Raw genomic sequence first — 15,222 nt, 5'->3', positions numbered from 1 at the left:
ACCAAGGGGTGGTGGGAAAAACACCAGGCGGTAGTCCGAAGGCCACTCACTGAGTCCATAGATAATGAAACTTGGCTGAGGGAGGACTGTTTAATAAAGCAGAGGGCCTGATAGGTAGCCATCAATTTCACAGCAAACACCTCACATGTGGCTGGTGACAGACGGTGTTCCACTGTCAACAGAAAACATGAAGGCATATCCCACATGAATGGTGGATTTAGGGCGATCGGTGTAGAAAATACAGGCATCCTGAAACTTCTGTAAGAGCTGCAGAACAAACACTGGAATACCACTGGAGTGACAGCAGCTTTCAGACCCCAGAAGAGGCCATCCGAATCTGGGGCCAGTGAACTAATCACGGGGGTGGTCGGAAGAGTACGTGGGGAAGAGGACAAGGAGGGAAGATGGAAATTTCGGTGGAGAAAAGCAAGGTGGAGCCCAACTGGTAAACCCATCTGAGAGTGGGCAGTGGGTTGGCGACATCCCAAAGTTGCTAAAAGTATAAAACAGGAGGAGTGAGCACGGGAAGAGCACATAGTGATGGCATAGGAAATGAGGAGCTGGAACTGCTGAACTGAAAGGGGAGGGATCCCTGCATCAGCCAGAAGACTATCAACAGGGCTAGTGTGAAAGGCACCAGTGGGTAAACAGATACCACAATGATTTACTGGGTTCAAGACAAGCAGTGTGGAAGGGACAGCTGACCCACAAACTTGACAACCATAGTCTAGATGATATCTGATAAAGGCAGAGAAGAGTCAAACGATCTGCGTCCCAAGAGGTGTGAGCAAGGGAGGGAAGGACACTCAGTTTATGAAAACAGCCAACCATCAGAAGGTGAATCTAGAGCAACAATGTAAGCTTATTGTCAAAAAAAAGACCCAAGAAACAGAAATGAGGGACCGCAGTTAGGTGTTGGGCATTGAGGTAGAGTTCCATATGATTATGTATGTGGATGATTTCTGTATTTGGGCTAGCTCCCAATCGGTGACCTCTGTGGAACAACAGTTCCTGGGTGTCATCTGGCGTGCTTCCACATGCACAAACTGGCATGGTTTTCAATTCTCTCCACTTAAATTGAGGGTGAATAAAAATTGGGAGGGGGCCCCTATGATCTCAATCATGGAGCATAAGTATGATGTGATGATGCCAAGATGTATCATATGCCTTACCACAATCAAAGAAAACTGTGACAAGATGGCAGCACTGAGGGAAGGTCTGCAGAACTACAGTTTCCAACTGAAGCATTGGAGACTGTCCCTGTTGCACCGTTAAGGAGATAAAAGGTCCTGAGATTTGAGGACCCAACTGAGTTGACAAGCCACCATCCCTTCACATAACTCACAGGGTACACTGGTCAGACTAATGGCCCAGTAACTATCAGGGACAACAGATCCTTGTTGGGCTTAAGAACAGAAACCACAACACTTTCTATCCATTGAGAGGGGAAAATATCTTGGAGCCAAATACAGTTAACACCTGGAGGAGATATTGTCACTGTGGAAGACTGAGGTGGTGAATCAATTGGTTATGGATGGAACCAGGACCAGGAGCTGAATCATGGGAGGGAAAGACAGCCAAAAGAAGTTCCATTCAGTAAAAGGTTCACTGTAGGATTCCACATTACAGCGGTGAAGTGTAAGTGGGAAGCTCGAGCCCACTGTCTCCGTAGGAGGAAGGCAGCTGGATAGGAGGCTGATGCTGATGCTGACACAAAATGGGTTGTGAGGTGTTCTATGAGAACTGATGGATCTGACAAAGGCCACCTGGAAAGGCAAGGCCCTTAACAGAAGACTGCTGCTGACAACCTTGGAGGTGCAGAGTGTAGCCCACAGCAGTGATGAAGGAACAGAAAAACCTAGGGAAGAGAGAAAGTAATGAAGGACAGATGCCACAAGGTACAACAGTGATTGCGGGTGGCAGTGGCAAAGGTTGTACTCCACCATGGAACTGGCCAATGGCAAACAGGGTCTGTTGAGTTGGGAACAGCAATGCCGGCAGCACGAATTATCTTATCACATAGATCACAACTGACTTTCTCAATACAACCTGGGAGGTACGCAAAGGCCAATCAACGTGATGGAAAGCCCAGCATCTGGAGGTGGGAAGGGAATGAGAGAACCAACGGTAGTCACCATCATAGGGTTCATCGTGTGGCAACCAGTATAAGGGTGGAAAAAAGGGAGGGGAATTGAGCAGAAGATCAATGGCAGAAAAAGTGCTATATACAGCACTAAAATAAGTAGAAAACCATCATTAAGAAAGTACATGTTATGGTCCACAAGAAATTGGTCAGTGAGGAGCACCTGGCTAGAGGAAAAAGCACTGCCTGACAAAGGGTGATGGGCATTAAAATCCCAAAGGAGGAAGAAGGGATGGGGAGTTGCTGAATGAGAGCAGTTACAGCAGCAGCTGTAGATGACCTGTCAGAAGGGAGACAGAGATTCCAAACTGCAACCGAAGATTCCAACTGGACCCAGACAGCAACTGCTTCCAATACAGTATGAAGGGAGATCCACGTGATAACAACATCCGTAAGGACTACTGAGCAAACACCATCGGAAGTCATAAAAGGGCCGACTCGGACACAAAGCACGGAATCCGTGAAGAGTTGATGAGTGAGTCTCAAAAAAATGAGATACCTGAAGAATGACACAAGCTGCTGACAAAAGGAAATACAAGATTGCAACTCTGCGAGGTGATGGTAGTGTCCACTACAGTCCCCTCGAATATGCACAGAACAGGGATAAAAACGGGAGGCGAACAGGCTCGAGCCAATCGTGACACCAAGTCACAATCCATCACCACCGAGGATGGGACGACATCCACGAATAAGAGGCAAGACTCACTCTGTGAGGTGTGGAGGTGGCACCTCTGGAGGCACTGGGTGGCCTTTTTCTGGGGCTTACATTTCTTCTTTTTCTCTTCAATTGTCGACGCAACCAGGGCGTGGAGGGAGAGAAGACTTCTTCGAGATCTTGAGCTGTAAAAGGGGGTGGCCTTGGGGTGTGTAGACTGTGGTTCCCATGGTGGGAGCTGAAGAAGTGGGACATTTCTCCAGCCAGGGATCGAGAGTGGCACGGAAGGGGTGGGAACCGCAGGGGAGAGGAGATGAGAGAGGTTGGGCATGTGGTAAGGAGGAGGGAGGAGAGGGAAAGGATGTAACAGAGGCAAAATTAAGTGGTCATATTTCTGACAAGATTCAGTGTAGGATAAAATCCTGTATCTTCTTTTCTTTCTTATAAACCAGGCAATCGGGCGAGTGTCAAGAATGAGCTCATGAAAACTAACACATACAGGTGGAGGAAAACAAGGGCTCCCCTCACGGAGTAAGTGTCCACATTCATCACACAGGTGGTCTGCTGTACAGCAGGAAGGCAGGTGCCTGAAGTGCAAACACCGAAATACCTCATGAATAGTGGGATGTATGGCTTTATGTCACATTGATAACACACAACCTTGGCCTCGTCCAGGAGGGTACAACCATCAAATGCCAGAATAAAGTGGCCAACATTCCAGTTTCTATATCTATGTCAAAATCTACATAGATACTCTGCAAATCACATTCAAGTGCCTGGCAGAGGATTCATTGAACCACATTTGCAATGTTCTATTATTCCAATCTCATATAGTGAGCGGAATGAATGAACACCTATACCTTTTTGAACTAGCTCTGATTTCCCTAATTTTGTCACGGTGATTGCTTCTCCCTATGTAGGCCGGTGTCAACAAAATATTTTTGCATTTGGAGGAGAAACTTGGTGACTGGAATTTCGTGAGAAGAATCTGCTGCAGTGAAAAACACTTATGTGTTAATTATGTCCTCACCAAATCCTCTATCATTTCAATGACACTCTCTCCCTTATTTTGCAATAATACAAAATGTGCCGCCCTTCTTTGAACTTTTTTGATGCACTCCATCAATCCTACCTGGTACAGATCCCCCACCATGCAGTAGTATTCTAAAAGAGGATGGACAAGCATAGTGTAGGCAGTCTCCTTTGTAGATCTGTTACATTTCCTAAGTGTCCTGCCAATAAAATGCAGTCTTTGGTTAGCTTTCCCCACAACATTTTTTTACATCTTCCTTCCAATTTAAGTTATTCGTAACTGTAATTCCTAGGTATTTAGTTGAATTTATGGCCTTTACATTTGACTGATTTATTGTGTAACCAAAATTTAACAGATTCTTTTTAGCACACATATGGATGACCTAACACTTTTCATTATTTAGCATCAATTGCCAATTTTTTCACCCCACAGATGTCTTTTCTAAATCATTTTGCAATTTGTTTTGATCTTCTGATGACTTTATTAGTCAATAAATGACAGTGTCATCTGCAAACAACCTAAGACGGCTGCTCAGATTGTCTCCCAAATCGTTTATATAGACAAGGAACAGCAAAGGGCCTATAACACTGCCTTGGGGAATGCCAGAAATCACTTCAATTTTACTTGATGACTTGCCATCAATACTACAAACTGTGACCTCTCTGACAGGGAATCATGAATCCAGTCACATAATTGAGAAGATATTCCATAAGCACACAATTTCACTACAGGCCGCTTGTGTGGTACAGTGTCAAAAGCCTTCTGGAAATCCATAAATGTGGAATCAATCTGCAATCCCTAGTGAATAGCACACAACACTTAATCTGAGTAAAGAGCTACTTGTGTTTCCCAAGAATGGTGTTTTCTAAATCTATTTTGACTGTGTGTCAATAGCCCACTTTCTTCGAGGTAATTCATAATGTTTGAACACAGTATATGTTCCAAAATCTTGCTACATATCAACATTAATGATGTTGTTGTTGTTGTGGTCCTCAGACCTCAGACTGGTTCAATGCAGCTCTCCATGCTACTCTATCCTGCGCAAGCTTCTTCATCTCCCAGTACCTACTGCAACCTACATCCTTCTGAATCTGCTTAGTGTATTCATCTCTTGGTCTCCCTCTACAATTTATACCCTCCACGCTGCCCTCCAATACTAAATTGGTGATCCCTTGATGCCTCAGAAGATGGCCTACCAACCGATCCCTTCTTCTAGTCAAGTTGCGTCACAAACTTCTCTTCTCCCCAATCCTAATCAATACTTCCTCATTAGTTATGTGATCTACCCATCTAATCTTCAGCATCCTTCTATAGCACCACATTTTGAAAGCTTCTATTCTCTTCTAGTCCAGACTATTTATTGTCCATGTTTCACTTCCTTACACGGCTACACTCCATACAAATACTATCAGAAATGCCTTCCTGACACTTAAATATATACTCGATGTTAACAAATTTCTCTTCTTCAGAAATACTTTCCTTGCCATTGCCAGTCTACATTTTATATCCTCTCTACTTTGACCATCGTCAGTTATTTTGCTCCCTAAATAGCAAAACTCCTTTACTACTTTAAGTGTCTCATTTCCTAATCTAATTCCCTCAGCATCACCTGACTTAATTCAACTACATTCCATTATCCTTGTTTTGCTTTTGTTGATGTTCATCTAATATCATCCTTTCAAGACACTATCCATTCCATTCATCTGCTCTTCCAAGTCCTTTGCTGTCTCTGACAGAATTACAATGTCATCGGCAAACCTCAAAGTTTTTACTTCTTCTCCTTGGATTTTAATACCTACTCCGAATTTTTCTTTTGTTTCCTTCACTGCTTGCTCAGTATAGAGATTGAATAACAGCGGCGAGAGGCTACAACCCTGTCTCACTCCCTTCCCAACCACTACTTCCCTTTCATGTCCCTCGACTCTTATAACTGCCATCTGATTTCTGTACAAATTGTAAATAGCCTTTCGCTCCCTGTATTTTACCCCTGCCACCTTCAGAATTTGCAAGAGAGTATTCCAGTCAACATTGTCAAAAGCTTTCTCTAAGTCTACAAATGCAAGAAACGTAGGTTTGCCTTTCCTTAATCTAGCTTCTAAAATAAGTCGTAGGGTCAGTATTGCCTCACGTGTTCCAAAATTTCTACAGAATCCGAACTGATCATCCCCCGAGGTCGGCTTCTACTAGTTTTTCCATTCATCTGTAAAGAATTCGCGTTAGTATTTTGCAGCTGTGACTTATTAAACTGATAATTTGGTAATTTTCACATCTGTCAACACCTGCTTTCTTTGTGATTGGAATTATTATATTCTTCTTGAAGTCTGAGGGTATTTCGCCTGCCTCATACATCTTGCTCACCAGATGGTGGAGTTTTGTCAGGACTGGCTCTCCCAAGGCCATCAGTAGTTCTAATGGAATTTTATCTACTCCCGGGGCTTTTTTCGGCTTAGGTCTTTCAGTGCTCTGTCAAACTCTTCCCACAGTATCAAATCACCCATTTCATCTTCATCTACATCCTCTTCCATTTCTATAATATTGTCCTCAAGTACATCGCCCTTGTATAGACCTTCTATATACTCCTTCCACCTTTCTGCTTTCCCTTCTTTGCTTAGAACTGGCTTTCCATCTGAGCTCTTGATATTCATACAAGTGGTTCTCTTTTCTCCAAAGGTCTCTAATTTTCCTGTAGGCAGTATCTATCTTACCCCTAGTGAGATAAGCCTCTACATCCTTACATTTGTCCTCTAACCATCCCTGCTTAGCCATTTTGCACTTCCTGTTGGTCCCATTTTAGATATGTTTTTATTCCTTTTTTCCTGCTTCATTTACTGCATTTTTATATTTTCTCCTTTCACCAATTAAATTCAATATTTCTTCTGTTACCCAAGGATTTCTACTAGCCCTCGTCATTTTTCCTACTTGATCCTCTGCTGCCTTCATTACTTCATCCCTCAGAGCTACCCATTCTTCTTCTACTGTATATCTTTCCCCAATTCCAGTCAATTGTTCCCTTATGCTCTCCCTGAAACTCTGTACAACCTCTGGTTTAGTCAGTTTATCCAATTCCCATCTCCTTAAATTCCTACCTTTTTGCAGTTTCTTCAGTTTGAATCTACAGTTCATAACCAATAGATTGTGGTCAGAGTCCACATCTGCCTCTGGAAATGTCTTACAATTTAAAACCTGGTTCCTAAATCTCTGTTTTACCATTATATAATCTATCTGAAACCTGTCAGTATCTCCAGGCTTCTTCCATGTATACAAACTTCTTTTATGACTCTTGAACCAAGTGTTAGCTATGATTAAGTTGTGCTCTGTGCAAAATTCTACCAGGCGGCTTCCTCTTTCATATCTTACCCCCAGTCCATATTCACCTGCTACGTTTCCTTCTCTCCCTTTTCCTACTGCCAAATTCCAGTCACTCATGACTATTAAATTTTCGTCTCCCTTCACTACCTGAATAATTTCTTTTATATCATCAGACATTTCTTCAATTTCTTCATCATCTGGAGAGCTAGTTGGCATATAAACTTGTACTACTGTGGTAGGCGTGGGCTTCATATCTATCTTGGCCACAATAATGCGTTCACTATGCTGTTTGTAGCAGCTTACCCGCATTCCTATTTTCCTATTCATTATTAAACCTACTCCTGCATTACCCCTAATTGATTTTGTGTGTACAACCCTGTATTCACCTGACCAAAAGTCTTGTTCCTCCTGCCACCGAACTTTACTAATTCCCACTATATCTAACTTTAACCTATCCATTTCCCTTTTTAAATTTTCTAACCTACCTGCCCGATTAAGGGATCTGACATTCCACACTCCGATCCGTAGAAAGCCAGTTTTCTTTTTCCTGATAACGACATGCTCTTGAGTAATCCCTGCCCGGAGATCCAAATGGGGGACTATTTTACCTCCGGAATATTTTACCCAAGAGGACGCCATCATCATTTAACCATACAGTAATGCTGCATGCCCTCGGGAAATATTACGGCTGTAGTTTCCCCTTGCTTTCAGCCGTTCGCAGTAGCAGCACAGCAAGGCCATTTTGGTTAGTGTTATGAGGCCAGATCAGTCAATCATCCAGACTGTTGTCCCTGCAACTAATGAAAAGGCTGCTGCCCCTCTTCAGGAAGCACACGTTTGTCTGGCCTCTCAACAGATACCCCTCCGTTGCGGTAGCACCTACAGTACGGCTATCTGTATCGCTGAGGCACACAAGCCTCCACACCAACGGCAAGGTCCATGGTTCATGGGGGAGAACATTAATGATATGGGCCTGTAATTTAATGGATTACTCAAACTACCTTCCTTGAATACTGGTGTGGCCTGTGCCACTTCCTAGTCTTTGGGAACAGATCTTTCATTGAGTTTGGCCTGAAGCTCATCATTTGTTTGAAGGATGAGGTTTTTATGCGAAATACCTCCCTGAACCATATTCAAAGACTGGTGAGAAGTAATGGATATTAAGATGTTTCCAAGATGATAAGAAGCATGAAGGGCTGCAGATTGGGTGGTGGAAGAAACTCTGAGCAAGAGCGCACCCAACCAGATCTTACTAAAGACTTCACTTCACCAAACCTGTCTTTGATATTTTCAACAAAAAATAATGGATTGGTGATGGTGGTGAACATGTCTCCACCAGTCCTAGTGCAGACCAGACCAGGAAGTGGGGAACGTGTTTCACCCCGAGCAGGCAAGCCTGCCCCTTATGCCAGGGTGTAGCCAGGGAAGGGAAGGCTGCAGGGTCATAAGAAGCAGCATCATCAACCAAAGACATGAGCGTAGAACAACAGCCAGTTTTGTGGAGCTTAACAAATTCCATATGTGAATTATTTACCCTGATACCACCCACTCTGATCAGGTCCTCTTCTCAAGGATGCCACCCAGCCACAGCAAGGGCCGTCTGGCACGGCAGCCATTGCTAGACAATCTGATGCTCCAGAATGACAAGCAAGCATTTCTTGGCACACATGGGAAGGTAACAGCTCAGGTATCGGAAATATGACCTGTGTGTTGTCAGGGGGTTCAGCGAGATGGGTGCACAAAGTCCCCACCACATGGACTGGCCACACATGCTGGTTACCTAGTGGGTTGGAGGGAAGTTACAGTGGGGATGGAAGAGGAGAAGGGGAGTGGGAGCAGAGAGGAATCAAATGTTCAAATGTATGTGAATTCCTAAGGGACCAAACTGCTGAGGCTATCTGTCCCTAGACTTATGCACTACTTAAACTAACTTATGCAAAGAACAACACACACACCCATGCCTGAGGGAGGACTTGAACCTCCGGCCAGAGAGACCGTGCAGACTAACCATAAGAAACTCCACTTTTAACAATTATTCAAATGTAAATTTGAGATGTGATATCTCCAGTGCAAAGAATGGGCTTGACTAGACATAAGGTAAATAGTCTCTGCTCGATTACTGATATAATTTGCGCTGTTCAATTTCACAGTATCATTTATACCAGGCTTGTTTTTATGGAATTATTAACAATTTCTGAAGGAACAAAAGAAGTCTAACTCCTTGCATTATTCACAAAACAACTAAAAACCCTTAGCAGTTAACACTATATATACAGCATTTTTTAATTCTAAGAATATGAATAAAACCACCAATGTCACAAATTAACCAAAAATTTCATTGGTCTACAATAATCTACTCACAGCACAATTGAAGGAGACAGCCATTACTGTAAAAATGTCAACACGGTGTGGATTATTTAAGTATGGATAAATAGAAGAACTGTGCATCTTGTGACATCAAGTGGTTAAAAAAAAGTGCAACAGCTTATAGACAAATGCCTTCAAATTGTGATGTCACTTGGTTAGAAAGCAGTTCTGTCCCTATCCTTTAAGCTGATATGCGCAGAACAAAAAATTTTTGTCAACACTCAGAATAATTGACTTTAATAAGCATGCTGAACAAATCATTTGTAGACAGGTTTACTACATAGTCAGGAAGAAAATCATTAAAATATATAAAACATTATAACAGCATATGATTAGCAAAAAGTAAACAGTACTTTTTCTGATTTTTTAAAACATCAAATTGTAAAATGTCTACTTCTGTAACTTTTAGTATCTTCCCAGGACTCTATAATTAAGATGACAAACCTGTAACAGTTATGGACAGTTCTGGTAACAACATCTCTCAACTATTTTGAATTTATAGAACTAATCACTGCAATGCTTTGTTTCAAAATGGAAAGTAAATAGCTTAAACAGTTGTAGGAGTTGCTCGATGGTGTTTTTGCCAGCCTTAAAACTAAGACATTTCACTATACATAACAGTATCTTGTGTGGAGGTATTATCAGTAAGTTCCCAAAGCAGAAAATCAAAATCTTGTCAAGACATTCCTCTGAAATTTGCAAACAGAACATTACTGTCACTTTATATTTCATGCCGTATGGCATCTATCTTATTTAAAAACTATTTTCCCCTTGGTCCCTTCCTGTTCTCTTTTTCCGCCACCTTTTATCCAACAAATTCAGCACAAACTGCCACACAAAGAGAGATTGCAAGGCAGACTGTTCTACCAATGAGGCAACATGTGGACACAACAGCATATATACATACAGTATAGGAATTCTGTTGATTTTTTAATGTGCACATTTATTCCCAAGTGTGTTTGTGTGTGTGTTTGCATGAGGAAAGAGGTACTGTGTGGACATACCTTTACAGAAATAATTTTTTTTGTATGCAAAGAATCCACAGTCTTATTTCACCCTAGTGTCTTATAACTGAAAGTACTCAGCACTTCATTTTGTCAGTGGTTTTGTAGAGTATCCCAACATGCTAAGCCCATTTCTTATTTGAATAAATCTTTGCATTTTGCCTAATTTGTGTCTCTGACATATTAAGTATTTCAGTGCTTTCCTTATCAAAGATCTATGTTTCCCTGTATATAATTAAAGTCTCAGACTGGATTAGCAATGGGCCCCATTAGAGGCTTTGTATGAAGGGCAGAATACTGCGTGATTGTCTTCATGTCTCTTGTCTTGGTCTCACATATTCTAAATGGGAAAGAATTGTTTGCATAAAGTTATCAAGTAACTTTAAATTCATTGATTACAATGTGGTTACAGTCAGAGCAAATGCAAATTCTGAACCAATCAGTAACAATGAAATTTCAGTACGAACTAAGATTAGACTTACTGAGAAAGTAACTTCCATAAAATTAAGTGATGTACTCTCTCCCATCATCACCCCCCTCCCTCCCCAAATTTCAAATCCAGGAAATAATAAACTCATTCAAAAATAGAAGCTCCAGCATAGTTCAAAAAGGACCCAAGTTGAACTAAGTCCACTGTAGTTTATTATATTCTTGGGAGTGTCATCCATGACAAAACTACTCCATCTAGTGTCTAAGAAAAAATGTCGTGTGACTAGGGCCTCCCGTCGGACAGACTGTTCGCCAGGTGCAAGTCTTTCGATTTGATGCCACTCTGGCGACTTGTGCATTGATGGGGGATGAAATGATGATGATTATGACAACACAACACCCAGTCACTGAGCAGAGAAAATCTCCGACCCAACCGGCAATCGAATCTTAGGATTCACATTCTGTCGTGCTGACCACTCAGCTACTGAGGGGGACATGTCTAAGATATATGAGACAGGTTAAATACCCTCAGACTTCAAGCAGAATATAATAAACCCAAATCCAAAGAGTACAGGTGCTGGCATGTGTCATTATTACCCAACCATCAGTCAAATAAGTCATGCTTTCAAAATACTGAACAGATTATTTACAAAAGAATGTAAAAACTGGAAGAGGTTGACCTCAGGGAAGATCAGTTTGGGTTTCACAGAGATGCTGGAACACAAGAGACAAAACTGACCCTAAAAATTATCTTAGAATCTAGGCTGAAAAGGATTCTTGCTACTCACCATAATAACAGAGACGTTGAGTCGCAGATAGGCACAACGAAAAGACTGTCAGAAAATTTTTCATAACATTGTTACGTTGTCACATTCCATCCCGGATTTTCCATTGTTGAATTAAATCATAAAAGCATTTGTAGATTTAGAGAAAGCTTTTGACAATATTGATCTGAACATGGTCATTGAACCTCAGACAGAACCAGTGATAAAATATGAGAAGCAAAAGATTATTTAAAAAATGTACGGAAACCACAATGCAGTTACAAGTTTGAGGACAAGAAAGGGAAGCAGTGGATGAGAGGGGAATGAGAGACAGGATTGTAGCCTAGCTCCAATGCCATTCATTCTGTATATAGAGCAATCAGTAAAAGAAATGAAAGGTAAATTTGAAGAGTGACAAAGTGCAAGGAGAAGAAATAAAAACATTGAGAGTTCCCAATGATTTGTAATTCTGTCATAGATGGCAAAGGACTTTGCAAAGCAGTTGAACAGAGTGGATAGTCTCTTGAAGAGACATTATGTGATGGAACGTAGTTTAACTAAATCAGTTGGTGCTGAGGGAATTAGACACCAAAAATAAGTCTTTATTGTAATACATGCTGTTCACCTTGGATTACCTTGCAGACAACTGATTAAGGTGCTAGATATTTTACCTAAAGCATTACAGCACATATTTTCTCTCATAAAATTTGTTCTAAGTAACTGATAAGATTTCATTGGAAATAATGCCTTTTTGTCTGTCTTCTGATTGATTCAATGTGGCCCAACATGAATTCCTCTCTTGTCCAAACCTCTTCAACCTCAGTGTACCAACTGCACCCAACACATTGAATTGTTTGTTGGACATAGTCCAGTCTCTGCCTTCACCTAAAGTTTTTATCCCCTATAGCTCCCTTTAGAATGGTGGGAGTTATTCCTTGCTCTTAACACGTGTCCTATCATTCTGTCCCTTCTTGTCAATGTTTCCGGGGTAAAACTACATTTCTTATCACACTTGTCTACCTAATTTTCAATATTCTTCTATAGCACTCTATCTCAAACACTTCAATTCTCTTCTTTTCTGGTTTTCCTACAGTACATAAGTCACTTCCATACAAAATGGAAAAGGAAAGGATCATATGGCATTGTTGGCCAGGAGGCCACCATTCGGGGTAGTTTGGCCACCATATTGCAAGTCCTTTATAGTTGACACCGTTTCAGCAACTTGTGATTCAATGATGATGAAGTTGATGATGAAGGACACACAACACCGAATCCCCTGCCGGGAATCGAACCCGGGCCGCCTGCGTGATAGGCGGTAACACTGCTGCTACGCTACGGAGGCGGACACTTCCATACAAATCTGTGCTCCATATTTCTTCTGTAAGGAGGACTTATGAGAAGTGCATGAGTACCTATAAGCTAATTTAATTTTTACTGTTTGAGAGATAATTATGCCAAATTTTGTACTTGTTGTTGTCATGTTATTGGCTACGGTGTGGAAAATCCAGGATGGAATGTAACAATGAGAAGGAAAGTTCCTGCTCACCATATAGCAGACATGCTGAGTCACAGATAGATAGAACAAAAAGACTTTCACACTTAAAGCTTTCGGCCACTGGCAAGAGAAACTGAAACCACACTGCCCACAGTGTGGTTTGTGTGTGTGTGTGTGTGTGTGTGTGTGTGTGTGTGTGTGTGTGTGTGTGTGTGTGTGTGTGTGTGTGTGTGTGTGCACGCGCGTGCGTGCGTGTGTGCGAGCGTGTCTATTTTGACAAAGGCCATTGGCCGAAAGCTTTAAGTGTGAAAGTCTCTTTGTTGTGCCTATCTGCGACTCAGCATCTTTGCTATATGGTGAGTAGTAACTTTCTTTCTCATAATATTGTGGCTATAATATGGATTTTTTTCAACTTTTTTGTCAAATAATTCGATCAGGTTGTTGTTGGATAGTTTCAGAACACATACTATTGCATCAGGAACATATCCTCTAAAATTACTTTACTTATCACTGTCAATATGTGGTAGGTTATTTCTAGTAATTAGCTAAACAAATCTGTGATCCATTTTTTTAATTTAAGTCTTAGAATTCCTGCATTTTATTAAATTTATGTGTGTGATACACAGGAATTTTTATTTCAGAAAAATGTAAATAAATTTGACAGTACTACACTTTAAAATTTTTTTTACAACAGTACGTTTTGTTATAATATATGAAACGTCTTTAGCAAATATCACCTTTTTATTTGCAAGGCTCGGCAAAAAAGTTCCTTATGCATTGAAAATTGTAAGTTGTGGGAAATGCAGAATAAAGTATCTTAATGTTGGTCACAAACTGTACATTTGATTTATTCAGTCTTTGCATAGCTCTTTTCTTTTAGCCAGATCCTTCTCATGTGCCCTTTTGGTAATATCCTTCACCGAAATATCAGAATTAGTAATACACAAATCATCGATCTTCTTGAATAGGTTTTCAGTGAAGCACACTACATCAAATCCTGATCCTATAAGGATCCTGATTCTTTCAGTGTTACCATCACTGAACACCAGATGAGTATCATCTGAGGAAATTTTAACAATAGTACATAGGTAAAATTTGTCTTTGGGCATCTCTTCAACATGAGGTTATTAAAGATTTTGTTCAGATTTTTTGTGTTCCATCATGTGTGCATTTCTTATTAAATTTCAATTAATTTATTTACAAATGAGCTCACAGTCTTCTGTACTCTACAGGTGTATTCTCTGATGACAGGAAACAATAAAATATCACCAACAAGGACTGGGTCATGTAGTGAGGGGGTATGACACTGCACTTGGGTTTGTGGCATCTCTGGCAGAGCGCACCCTATCTTTGTGACTTTTGCTCTTTGGACTGCTTCGTTCTAGTCTTTACTTTTGGTGTGTAACTTGTACTACTGCCACGTTTGTTATCCATCAGTGATTAACAAATGCCTGGTCGATACTTAGTGTATGTTATTTCCAACCGATCCTATGTGATAACCACAGTGGTGACCCCAACAGCGTCATTGTCTCATCACGAGTTATTTTGTGCTTGTTTTCATCATTTATGAACTTCATGTGCCAGTCCACACTGTTTACGCCACAATGGATATATCAATGACTTTCGGTGCAAGTGTAACAGGCCCCACTAACTATGCTTCCAATCATGAGTGGACAAGTGTACCTACTTCAAAATTGGTTAAAACTGAACAATTACTTATGCCCAGCCACGCCTGGAGCCACCTAACCTTAACCAGCTAGGTGGTTAGCGTGGCAGCACAACAACAGTAACAACATGGACAGTGCATGCCACCTAATGACAACATTGATGACCTTCCAGTTAAAGACATTGTGGTTTATTCTTCATCTACATCATTACCTTCAGGAAGGTTTGACATACTGACAAAGTTCCAGAACTGTGAATTGAACATTTCTATGCGTGGGGTAGCACTTCTAATATGCATAGTGCTGCAGCAGGCCATCTCGGCAACATCTGTCACCTCGACCACGCTGGCTCCCACGAC

Source organism: Schistocerca cancellata, chromosome 3 (assembly GCF_023864275.1).
Source record: "Schistocerca cancellata isolate TAMUIC-IGC-003103 chromosome 3, iqSchCanc2.1, whole genome shotgun sequence".
NCBI lineage: Eukaryota > Metazoa > Arthropoda > Insecta > Orthoptera > Acrididae > Schistocerca > Schistocerca cancellata.
Note: the sequence above shows the minus strand (reverse complement) of the source record.